Raw genomic sequence first — 12212 nt, 5'->3', positions numbered from 1 at the left:
CCAAAGGGGTTAGCCTTAGTTTTTTCCTCATTTTTTGAGCCGAAAATTTCTCGTCTCTGAATCGATTTGTATGACCCTTTCCGGAGTAAATCGACCCCCAGGAACTCAAAAAACACATGAAAAAGAGCGAAGGACCAACAGCAGAGAAATGAGGACGAAAATAAGCAGTTTTTGGCCTGTAACTTTTGATCCGTTGCTCGCAGCGTATTGGGACTGCGCTCAATCGATTCCTCTCGCAAAATTACGTCGGAATAGTGCCTGGAAGAATTAATTGCAGCACTTTTCAAAGTCGTCGAAATTTTGGCCAAAAATCCAAAGGGGTTAGCCTTAGTTTTTTCCTCATTTTTTGAGCCCAAAATTTCTCGTCTCTGAATCGATTTGTATGACCCTTTCCGGAGTAAATCGACCCCCAGGAACTCAAAAAACACATGAAAAAGAGCGAAGGACCAACAGCAGAGGAATGAGGACGAAAATAAGCAGTTTTTCGCCTGTAACTTTTGATCCGTTGCTCGCAGCGTATTGGGACTGCGCTCAATCGATTCCTCTCGCAAAATTACGTCGGAATAGTGCCTGAAAGAATTAATTGCAGCACTTTTCAAAGTCGTCGAAATTTTGGCCAAAAATCCAAAGGGGTTAGTCTTAGTTTTTTCCTCATTTTTTGAGCCGAAAATTTCGCGTCTCTGAATCGATTTGTATGACCCTTTCCGGAGTAAATCGACCCCCAGGAACTCAAAAAACACATGAAGAAGAGCGAAGGACCAACAGCAGAGAAATGAGGACGAAAATAAGCAGTTTTTCGCCTGTAACTTTTGATCCGTTGCTCGCAGCGTATTGGGACTGCGCTCAATCGATTCCTCTCGCAAAATTACGTCGGAATAGTGCCTGAAAGAATTAATTGCAGCACTTTTCAAAGTCGTCGAAATTTTGGCCAAAAATCCAAAGGGGTTAGCCTTAGTTTTTTCCTCATTTTTTGAGCCGAAAATTTCTCGTCTCTGAATCGATTTGTATGACCCTTTCCGGAGTAAATCGACCCCCAGGAACTCAAAAAACACATGAAAAAGAGCGAAGGACCAACAGCAGAGAAATGAGGACGAAAATAAGCAGTTTTTCGCCTGTAACTTTTGATCCGTTGCTCGCAGCGTATTGGGACTGCGCTCAATCGATTCCTCTCGCAAAATTACGTCGGAATAGTGCCTGAAAGAATTAATTGCAGCACTTTTCAAAGTCGTCGAAATTTTGGCCAAAAATCCAAAGGGGTTAGTCTTAGTTTTTTCCTCATTTTTTGAGCCGAAAATTTCGCGTCTCTGAATCGATTTGTATGACCCTTTCCGGAGTAAATCGACCCCCAGGAACTCAAAAAACACATGAAGAAGAGCGAAGGACCAACAGCAGAGAAATGAGGACGAAAATAAGCAGTTTTTCGCCTGTAACTTTTGATCCGTTGCTCGCAGCGTATTGGGACTGCGCTCAATCGATTCCTCTCGCAAAATTACGTCGGAATAGTGCCTGGAAGAATTAATTGCAGCACTTTTCAAAGTCGTCGAAATTTTGGCCAAAAATCCAAAGGGGTTAGCCTTAGTTTTTTCCTCATTTTTTGAGCCGAAAATTTCGCGTCTCTGAATCGATTTGTATGACCCTTTCCGGAGTAAATCGACCCCCAGGAACTCAAAAAACACATGAAGAAGAGCGAAGGACCAACAGCAGAGAAATGAGGACGAAAATAAGCAGTTTTTCGCCTGTAACTTTTGATCCGTTGCTCGCAGCGTATTGGGACTGCGCTCAATCGATTCCTCTCGCAAAATTACGTCGGAATAGTGCCTGAAAGAATTAATTGCAGCACTTTTCAAAGTCGTCGAAATTTTGGCCAAAAATCCAAAGGGGTTAGCCTTAGTTTTTTCCTCATTTTTTGAGCCGAAAATTTCTCGTCTCTAAATCGATTTGTATGACCCTTTCCGGAGTAAATCGACCCCCAGGAACTCAAAAAACACATGAAAAAGAGCGAAGGACCAACAGCAGAGAAATGAGGACGAAAATAAGCAGTTTTTCGCCTGTAACTTTTGATCCGTTGCTCGCAGCGTATTGGGACTGCGCTCAATCGATTCCTCTCGCAAAATTACGTCGGAATAGTGCCTGAAAGAATTAATTGCAGCACTTTTCAAAGTCGTCGAAATTTTGGCCAAAAATCCAAAGGGGTTAGTCTTAGTTTTTTCCTCATTTTTTGAGCCGAAAATTTCGCGTCTCTGAATCGATTTGTATGACCCTTTCCGGAGTAAATCGACCCCCAGGAACTCAAAAAACACATGAAGAAGAGCGAAGGACCAACAGCAGAGAAATGAGGACGAAAATAAGCAGTTTTTCGCCTGTAACTTTTGATCCGTTGCTCGCAGCGTATTGGGACTGCGCTCAATCGATTCCTCTCGCAAAATTACGTCGGAATAGTGCCTGGAAGAATTAATTGCAGCACTTTTCAAAGTCGTCGAAATTTTGGCCAAAAATCCAAAGGGGTTAGCCTTAGTTTTTTCCTCATTTATTGAGCCGAAAATTTCTCGTCTCTGAATCGATTTGTATGACCCTTTCCGGAGTAAATCGACCCCCAGGAACTCAAAAAACACATGAAAAAGAGCGAAGGACCAACAGCAGAGGAATGAGGACGAAAATAAGCAGTTTTTCGCCTGTAACTTTTGATCCGTTGCTCGCAGCGTATTGGGACTGCGCTCAATCGATTCCTCTCGCAAAATTACGTCGGAATAGTGCCTGGAAGAATTAATTGCAGCACTTTTCAAAGTCGTCGAAATTTTGGCCAAAAATCCAAAGGGGTTAGCCTTAGTTTTTTCCTCATTTTTTGAGCCCAAAATTTCTCGTCTCTGAATCGATTTGTATGACCCTTTCCGGAGTAAATCGACCCCCAGGAACTCAAAAAACACATGAAAAAGAGCGAAGGACCAACAGCAGAGGAATGAGGACGAAAATAAGCAGTTTTTCGCCTGTAACTTTTGATCCGTTGCTCGCAGCGTATTGGGACTGCGCTCAATCGATTCCTCTCGCAAAATTACGTCGGAATAGTGCCTGAAAGAATTAATTGCAGCACTTTTCAAAGTCGTCGAAATTTTGGCCAAAAATCCAAAGGGGTTAGCCTTAGTTTTTTCCTCATTTTTTGAGCCGAAAATTTCGCGTCTCTGAATCGATTTGTATGACCCTTTCCGGAGTAAATCGACCCCCAGGAACTCAAAAAACACATGAAGAAGAGTGAAGGACCAACAGCAGAGAAATGAGGACGAAAATAAGCAGTTTTTCGCCTGTAACTTTTGATCCGTTGCCCGCAGCGTATTGGGACTGCGCTCAATCGATTCCTCTCGCAAAATTACGTCGGAATAGTGCCTGAAAGAATTAATTGCAGCACTTTTCAAAGTCGTCGAAATTTTGGCCAAAAATCCAAAGGGGTTAGCCTTAGTTTTTTCCTCATTTTTTGAGCCGAAAATTTCTCGTCTCTGAATCGATTTGTATGACCCTTTCCGGAGTAAATCGACCCCCAGGAACTCAAAAAACACATGAAAAAGAGCGAAGGACCAACAGCAGAGAAATGAGGACGAAAATAAGCAGTTTTTCGCCTGTAACTTTTGATCCGTTGCCCGCAGCGTATTGGGACTGCGCTCAATCGATTCCTCTCGCAAAATTACGTCGGAATAGTGCCTGAAAGAATTAATTGCAGCACTTTTCAAAGTCGTCGAAATTTTGGCCAAAAATCCAAAGGGGTTAGTTTAGTTTGGTTTAGTTTATTGGATATCTCCCATTTCGGTGAACACAATACATTTTTCAAAAAATACGCTACATAGTTATACTTGTAATTTTATATAATGTTTTTTTTTTTTTTTTTTTTTTCATTACTGTCTGCGTGAAAATTAACTTATATTCTACGATGTGTACCTCCATGTAGAGTGCGTCGCCCTTCCCCACATAAGTTCGGAAACTTGTGCGTAGGGTGTCAAGGGTTCGGCTTACTTATTTTCCTTATTTTGTTTGTGTTGTCCGTCCTGTGTTCTGATTTGTAGGTCTTATCTGTTTCATTCCTGGCTTGTAATTTTGTTGAAGTATTCTCTTCCTCTGCTGAAAATCCATTGTTTCATGTTTTTTTTGAATCTGAGTGTTGGTTGTTTCCTCATTTCGTTATCGAGTTCGTTATATATTTTTCGGCCTATGTAGTCAGCTTGGTGTTGTCCTTTCGTTGTGTATGTTTTCAGGTTTGTTACCTCTTTGTTGACTCTTGCCCTTGTATCATGCGCGTGTACGATCTGGTATTCTTCGTCCGTTAAGTTCGATTTATGAATCTTTATTGCTGCAGCCTTCATGTAAGTTTGTCTAATGTCCAGTAGTCCCGTTTCTTCATATAATTTCTCGGTAGAGTATTTTCTATCCTTCTTGTACGCTATTCTTAGGATTAGCTTCTGAGTTATTTCCAGTGGTTTCAGATGTTTGCTGTATGTTCCACCCCAGCCTATTATACCGTATTCTAGTACGGAGTTCACGAGACTATAGTATACTCTTTTCATTGTTGTTTTGTCTACCATATTTTGTAAATTGATGAAGGTGTGTATCAGTTTTCGGATTCTTGCCGATGTTTGAAGTATATGTGTCTTCCATGTTAGTTTTTGGTCAATGATTATTCCTAGGTACTTCATTTCTTCTGTCTTTTCAATTTCTTCATACGTACATTTCTTGTTTGTTGTATCGCATCTATGTAGTTTAATTGAAAATTCCGGTCCTCTTGTTTCTTCTCCTATTTTGCTGGATGCGTATGTCATATATTTGGTTTTTTTCTCATTCAGGGATAGTAGGTGTTCGTTAAGATATTCATATACTGCATTCAGGTCTTGGTTTGCTGTTTCAAAGGCTTCTTTCCACGTATCCTTTGCAGTCAATATGACAGTGTCGTCGGCGTATGCTAATATTTTCGATGACATTTTCATGTTGCATATATCATTAACATATACGTTAAACAAGATTGCCGATAGGACAGTCCCTTGGGGTATTCCGCATTCCGTAATTTTTCGTTCACTGTATGATGTTCCTAGTTTTACTTGTTGCGTTCTTTCTGTCAGGTAGCTTCCGAACCATCGCAGAGAGATGCCCCTGATCCCTATTGCTTCCATTTTCTCCAACAGTCTTTGATGTGGCACCGTGTCGAAAGCTTTCGCTAGGTCTAGATACACTCCTACTATTTTCTTCTTTTTGTCTATCTTCCCGTATATGTACTTTGTTAGTGAGTAGATCGCATCCTGTGTGCTGCAATTTTGTCTGAATCCATATTGATTTACTGAAATGATGTTGTGCTTGTCCATGTGTTTTATCAGCCTAGTTTTCATACATTTCTCAAGGAGCTTTCCTATCGCACTGGTGATAGCTATGGGCCTATAGTTGGCCATGTCCATTTTATCCCCTGTCTTATATATAGTCGTTATGGTGTTTGTCTTAAAGTGTATCGGAAATATTCCTTTTTCTATACTAAGATTGAATATGTATTCTAGGGGTTTTGTAAGGTATTCTACATTGTGTTTGAGAAATTCGGCTTTAATGTTGTCATGTCCCGTGGATGCACTGTTTTTCTGCTCCATTATGTGTTTTTTTATTTCTGCTTCGTATATTGGTGTCAGGAATATTGAGTCCTTTATGTTTATTTCGTTTTTTGTGTTTCTCATCTTGGTTTTTGGGATTTTTTTGGCGAGATTCTTACCCATACTGATGTAAAACTCGTTAAAGCTGTTGGCAATTTGTTTAGGGTCGGTTATTTTCGTTTCTCCTATTTTTATTGTATATACACGTTCCTTGTTTCTATCCACTTTTTCATATCGATTTTCGTTGATTACTTGCCAGATCCTCTTCTGGTCATTGCCTGCTTTTTCTATTTGCTTACTGTAATAAGAGTTTTTTGTTGCTTTTATAAGTCTTGTGAGACTGTTCCTGTATATCCTGTATTCTTCTTTTTGTACGGTGTCGTTTTTGTTTCTCCGAAGCTTTCTCGCCATCTCGTCCCTCTTTCTAATAGATGTGATTATGCCTTGTGTGATCCATGGTTTTATTTTTTTCCATTTTGTGTTTGTTATTATGGTCTTGGTATTTGTTGCTTCATTGATTGTCCATTTTATTATTTTAATCAGGGCTTCCGTAGCTTTATTGACATCAGTTTGTGTTGTCACTTCTTGCCATTCTTCTCTCCCCAGAGATTCCCTGGTTTTGTTGTAGTCGATTTTTTTTATTTCAATTATATCCGGTTGCACTGCTTTGACGGTCTTCATTTGTATCATCGTCGAGAAGTGATCTGTTATGTTAGTTTGGATGACACTTGCTTTGACGTTTTTGGCATGTTTTTGTTTAACGAAGATGTGGTCGATACATGTGCTGTTGTTGTCTGTAACCCGAGTTGGAACATTTATGCAGGATATAAATTCGTGGTTGTACATTATGTTCAAGTAGTTCTCTTTTTCCTTGGATCTGATCCGATCTAGGGTGTCAATGTTAACGTCTCCAGCAAGTATAATGTTGTTTGATGTTTCTTTTTCCATTTCTTCATTGAGGCTTTTTAGAAACTCATCTACCTTGCCTGAAGGCGACCTGTAAATCGCATAAATCACGAACTCTTCCTTCTCTGTGCGTATTTGGAGTTTGATCACATTAGCCGCTTCAATCTGGCATACACCCTTCTTAGCTTGTAGCCCTTTTTTTACCAGAATTACAATTCCATCTCTGTCGGAGATTTTGTTTCCTGTCCAGAAGGTTGTGTAATCTCCGTCTTTGATATGTTCTTCATATTTGTCCATCCAGCTTTCTGTAAGTATGATAATGTCCAGTTTTACTTGTAGTTGCTGCATGAGTATAACGAGTTCGTCGGCGTGTCGTCTAATGCTTCTAATGTTCATCTGGAATATGGTGAGTTCGTTTTTCTCTGTGAGCTGTTGTTTCAGACTATCGGTTTCGTCGTATATGTTTAGGTAGTCAGTGTTGTATGTTTTCGTACCAATTTCTTCGTGATTCTCTATATGTGTGATCCAGTTATCCATGTTGTTGTTCTTTTAGTCTTTTACTTCGATATATTATGTTTCCGATGATACTGCATTTATCGATCGTTGTTTTTGGAGTAGAGTCAATGAGTCAATCCTAATAATTCTACTTTCTTCTGTTTCCCTAAGAAAGATTTTACCGTCTTTCACCCACACAAATTTATAATTATTTTCGTGCGCGAAAGATTTTGTGTGATACAGGAGAGATTTATTTGCGATTGTTAGAGCTTCATTTATGTATATTTTGGTCGTTTTTGGTATGCCTTCTATATTATGATTTGTCTGAATTAGTGTCCTTCGCTTTTCTAGCCAGATGTTGCGGTTTTCATTGTTGTTCATCCTGACTATGATAGGCTGCTTTTTGTTTGGTTTTGCCTTTGCCCTGAAGATATCTACAATGTCTCCGTGTTTGAAATTGGCGTTAATGGTTTTTGCTATATTGTGGACTACGTTCGTGAGGTTACCTTGCTGCACTTCCGGCAAACCGTAGATTTCAATCTCATTGTTTTTTCCTTTTTGCTCAATTTCGTTGAGTTTTTTTTCAAGGTTGTCACATCTTGTGCTCAGTTCGGAATTTTGTTTTTTCATTTCATTACATGTGGCTTCCATTTCTCGATTGCTTCTCGTTAGCTCCGTTACCATCCGGGTCAGCTCGTCTACTTTGTCAGAACAGAAATTGGCAGCCTGTTCGCAAGATGTCACCACAGCCCTCATATTAACGACTTCGGCGGTGTTGTGATTCATGTTTCTGTCTAGGGTGTCAAATTTTTTGGTTAGGTTTTCGAGCGTTATTTTTATTTGTTGAATGTTATTTGCAGTACTATCCTGTCTAATATGATGTGATCCAACAAGAATTCCCTCCATATTGCCTGATTCACCAGCATCATTGTTTGTTGATTTTCCTGGTACAGCGGTAGCTTTTGGTTCCTCCTGTGTTTTTGTGCATTTTATGCACACATACTGGTAACCCCTCGGAAGTACGTCATCCTGCGGGATTCCCCTCTCTTTCTTGATGCATGCATGGTGGAAATATTTTTTGCACGGACCTTTACACGTTGTAGAGTACGAAATTTTTGTAACGTCAGATTGACATAGACCACAGGTGACAGCCATCTTTTCTGATCTTTCTTAGGTTAGCCTTAGTTTTTTCCTCATTTTTTGAGCCGAAAATTTCTCGTCTCTGAATCGATTTGTATGACCCTTTCCGGAGTAAATCGACCCCCAGGAACTCAAAAAACACATGAAAAAGAGCGGAGGACCAACAGCAGAGGAATGAGGACGAAAATAAGCAGTTTTTCGCCTGTAACTTTTGATCCGTTGCTCGCAGCGTATTGGGACTGCGCTCAATCGATTCCTCTCGCAAAATTACGTCGGAATAGTGCCTGAAAGAATTAATTGCAGCACTTTTCAAAGTCGTCGAAATTTTGGCCAAAAATCCAAAGGGGTTAGCCTTAGTTTTTTCCTCGTTTTTTGAGCCGAAAATTTCTCGTCTCTGAATCGATTTGTATGACCCTTTCCGGAGTAAATCGACCCCGAGAAACTCAAAAAACACATGAAAAAGAGCAAAGGACCAACAGCAGAGAAATGAGGACGAAAATAAGCAGTTTTTCGCCTGTAACTTTTGATCCGTTGCTCGCAGCGTATTAGGACTGCGCTCAATCGATTCCTCTCGCAAAATTACGTCGGAATAGTGCCTGAAAGAATTAATTGCAGCACTTTTCAAAGTCGTCGAAATTTTGGCCAAAAATCCAAAGGGGTTAGCCTTAGTTTTTTCCTCATTTTTTGAGCCCAAAGATTCTCGTCTCTGAATCGATTTGTATGACCCTTTCCGGAGTAAATCGACCCCCAGGAACTCAAAAAACACATGAAAAAGAGCGAAGGACCAACAGCAGAGGAATGAGGACGAAAATAAGCAGTTCTTCGCCTGTCACTTTTGATCCGTTGCTCGCAGCGTATTGGGACTGCGCTCAATCGATTCCTCTCGCAAAATTACGTCGGAATAGTGCCTGGAAGAATTAATTGCAGCACTTTTCAAAGTCGTCGAAATTTTGGCCAAAAATCCAAAGGGGTTAGCCTTAGTTTTTTCCTCATTTTTTGAGCCGAAAATTTCTCGTCTCTGAATCGATTTGTATGACCCTTTCCGGAGTAAATCGACCCCCAGGAACTCAAAAAACACATGAAAAAGAGCGAAGGACCAACAGCAGAGAAATGAGGACGAAAATAAGCAGTTTTTCGCCTGTAACTTTTGATCCGTTGCTCGCAGCGTATTAGGACTGCGCTCAATCGATTCCTCTCGCAAAATTACGTCGGAATAGTGCCTGAAAGAATTAATTGCAGCACTTTTCAAAGTCGTCGAAATTTTGGCCAAAAATCCAAAGGGGTTAGCCTTAGTTTTTTCCTCATTTTTTGAGCCGAAAATTTCTCGTCTCTGAATCGATTTGTATGACCCTTTCCGGAGTAAATCGACCCCCAGGAACTCAAAAAACACGTGAAGAAGAGCGAAGGACCAACAGCAGAGAAATGAGGACGAAAATAAGCAGTTTTTCGCCTGTAACTTTTGATCCGTTGCTCGCAGCGTATTGGGACTGCGCTCAATCGATTCCTCTCGCAAAATTACGTCGGAATAGTGCCTGGAAGAATTAATTGCAGCACTTTTCAAAGTCGTCGAAATTTTGGCCAAAAATCCAAAGGGGTTAGCCTTAGTTTTTTCCTCATTTTTTGAGCCGAAAATTTCTCGTCTCTGAATCGATTTGTATGACCCTTTCCGGAGTAAATCGACCCCCAGGAACTCAAAAAACACATGAAAAAGAGCAAAGGACCAACAGCAGAGGAATGAGGACGAAAATAAGCAGTTTTTCGCCTGTAACTTTTGATCCGTTGCTCGCAGCGTATTGGGACTGCGCTCAATCGATTCCTCTCGCAAAATTACGTCGGAATAGTGCCTGGAAGAATTAATTGCAGCACTTTTCAAAGTCGTCGAAATTTTGGCCAAAAATCCAAAGGGGTTAGCCTTAGTTTTTTCCTCATTTTTTGAGCCGAAAATTTCTCGTCTCTGAATCGATTTGTATGACCCTTTCCGGAGTAAATCGACCCCCAGGAACTCAAAAAACACATGAAAAAGAGCGAAGGACCAACAGCAGAGAAATGAGGACGAAAATAAGCAGTTTTTCGCCTGTAACTTTTGATCCGTTGCTCGCAGCGTATTAGGACTGCGCTCAATCGATTCCTCTCGCAAAATTACGTCGGAATAGTGCCTGAAAGAATTAATTGCAGCACTTTTCAAAGTCGTCGAAATTTTGGCCAAAAATCCAAAGGGGTTAGCCTTAGTTTTTTCCTCATTTTTTGAGCCGAAAATTTCTCGTCTCTGAATCGATTTGTATGACCCTTTCCGGAGTAAATCGACCCCCAGGAACTCAAAAAACACATGAAGAAGAGCGAAGGACCAACAGCAGAGAAATGAGGACGAAAATAAGCAGTTTTTCGCCTGTAACTTTTGATCCGTTGCTCGCAGCGTATTGGGACTGCGCTCAATCGATTCCTCTCGCAAAATTACGTCGGAATAGTGCCTGGAAGAATTAATTGCAGCACTTTTCAAAGTCGTCGAAATTTTGGCCAAAAATCCAAAGGGGTTAGCCTTAGTTTTTTCCTCATTTTTTGAGCCCAAAATTTCTCGTCTCTGAATCGATTTGTATGACCCTTTCCGGAGTAAATCGACCCCCAGGAACTCAAAAAACACATGAAAAAGAGCGAAGGACCAACAGCAGAGGAATGAGGACGAAAATAAGCAGTTTTTCGCCTGTAACTTTTGATCCGTTGCTCGCAGCGTATTGGGACTGCGCTCAATCGATTCCTCTCGCAAAATTACGTCGGAATAGTGCCTGAAAGAATTAATTGCAGCACTTTTCAAAGTCGTCGAAATTTTGGCCAAAAATCCAAAGGGGTTAGTCTTAGTTTTTTCCTCATTTTTTGAGCCGAAAATTTCGCGTCTCTGAATCGATTTGTATGACCCTTTCCGGAGTAAATCGACCCCCAGGAACTCAAAAAACACATGAAGAAGAGCGAAGGACCAACAGCAGAGAAATGAGGACGAAAATAAGCAGTTTTTCGCCTGTAACTTTTGATCCGTTGCTCGCAGCGTATTGGGACTGCGCTCAATCGATTCCTCTCGCAAAATTACGTCGGAATAGTGCCTGGAAGAATTAATTGCAGCACTCTTCAAAGTCGTCGAAATTTTGGTTAAAAATCCAAAGGGGTTAGCCTTAGTTTTTTCCTCATTTTTTGAGCCGAAAATTTCTCGTCTCTGAATCGATTTGTATGACCCTTTCCGGAGTAAATCGACCCCCAGGAACTCAAAAAACACATGAAAAAGAGCGAAGGACCAACAGCAGAGGAATGAGGACGAAAATAAGCAGTTTTTCGCCTGTAACTTTTGATCCGTTGCTCGCAGCGTATTGGGACTGCGCTCAATCGATTCCTCTTGCAAAATTACGTCGGAATAGTGCCTGAAAGAATTAATTGCAGCACTTTTCAAAGTCGTCGAAATTTTGGCCAAAAATCCAAAGGGGTTAGTCTTAGTTTTTTCCTCATTTTTTGAGCCGAAAATTTCGCGTCTCTGAATCGATTTGTATGACCCTTTCCGGAGTAAATCGACCCCCAGGAACTCAAAAAACACATGAAGAAGAGCGAAGGACCAACAGCAGAGAAATGAGGACGAAAATAAGCAGTTTTTCGCCTGTAACTTTTGATCCGTTGCTCGCAGCGTATTGGGACTGCGCTCAATCGATTCCTCTCGCAAAATTACGTCGGAATAGTGCCTGGAAGAATTAATTGCAGCACTCTTCAAAGTCGTCGAAATTTTGGTTAAAAATCCAAAGGGGTTAGCCTTAGTTTTTTCCTCATTTTTTGAGCCGAAAATTTCTCGTCTCTGAATCGATTTGTATGACCCTTTCCGGAGTAAATCGACCCCCAGGAACTCAAAAAACACATGAAAAAGAGCGAAGGACCAACAGCAGAGAAATGAGGACGAAAATAAGCAGTTTTTCGCCTGTAACTTTTGATCCGTTGCTCGCAGCGTATTAGGACTGCGCTCAATCGATTCCTCTCGCAAAATTACGTCGGAATAGTGCCTGAAAGAATTAATTGCAGCACTTTTCAAAGTCG

This window comes from Diprion similis, chromosome 12 (genome assembly GCF_021155765.1).
Source record: "Diprion similis isolate iyDipSimi1 chromosome 12, iyDipSimi1.1, whole genome shotgun sequence".
NCBI lineage: Eukaryota > Metazoa > Arthropoda > Insecta > Hymenoptera > Diprionidae > Diprion > Diprion similis.
The sequence above is the reverse complement of the archived record's forward strand: the minus strand, read 5'-3'. Positions refer to the sequence as shown.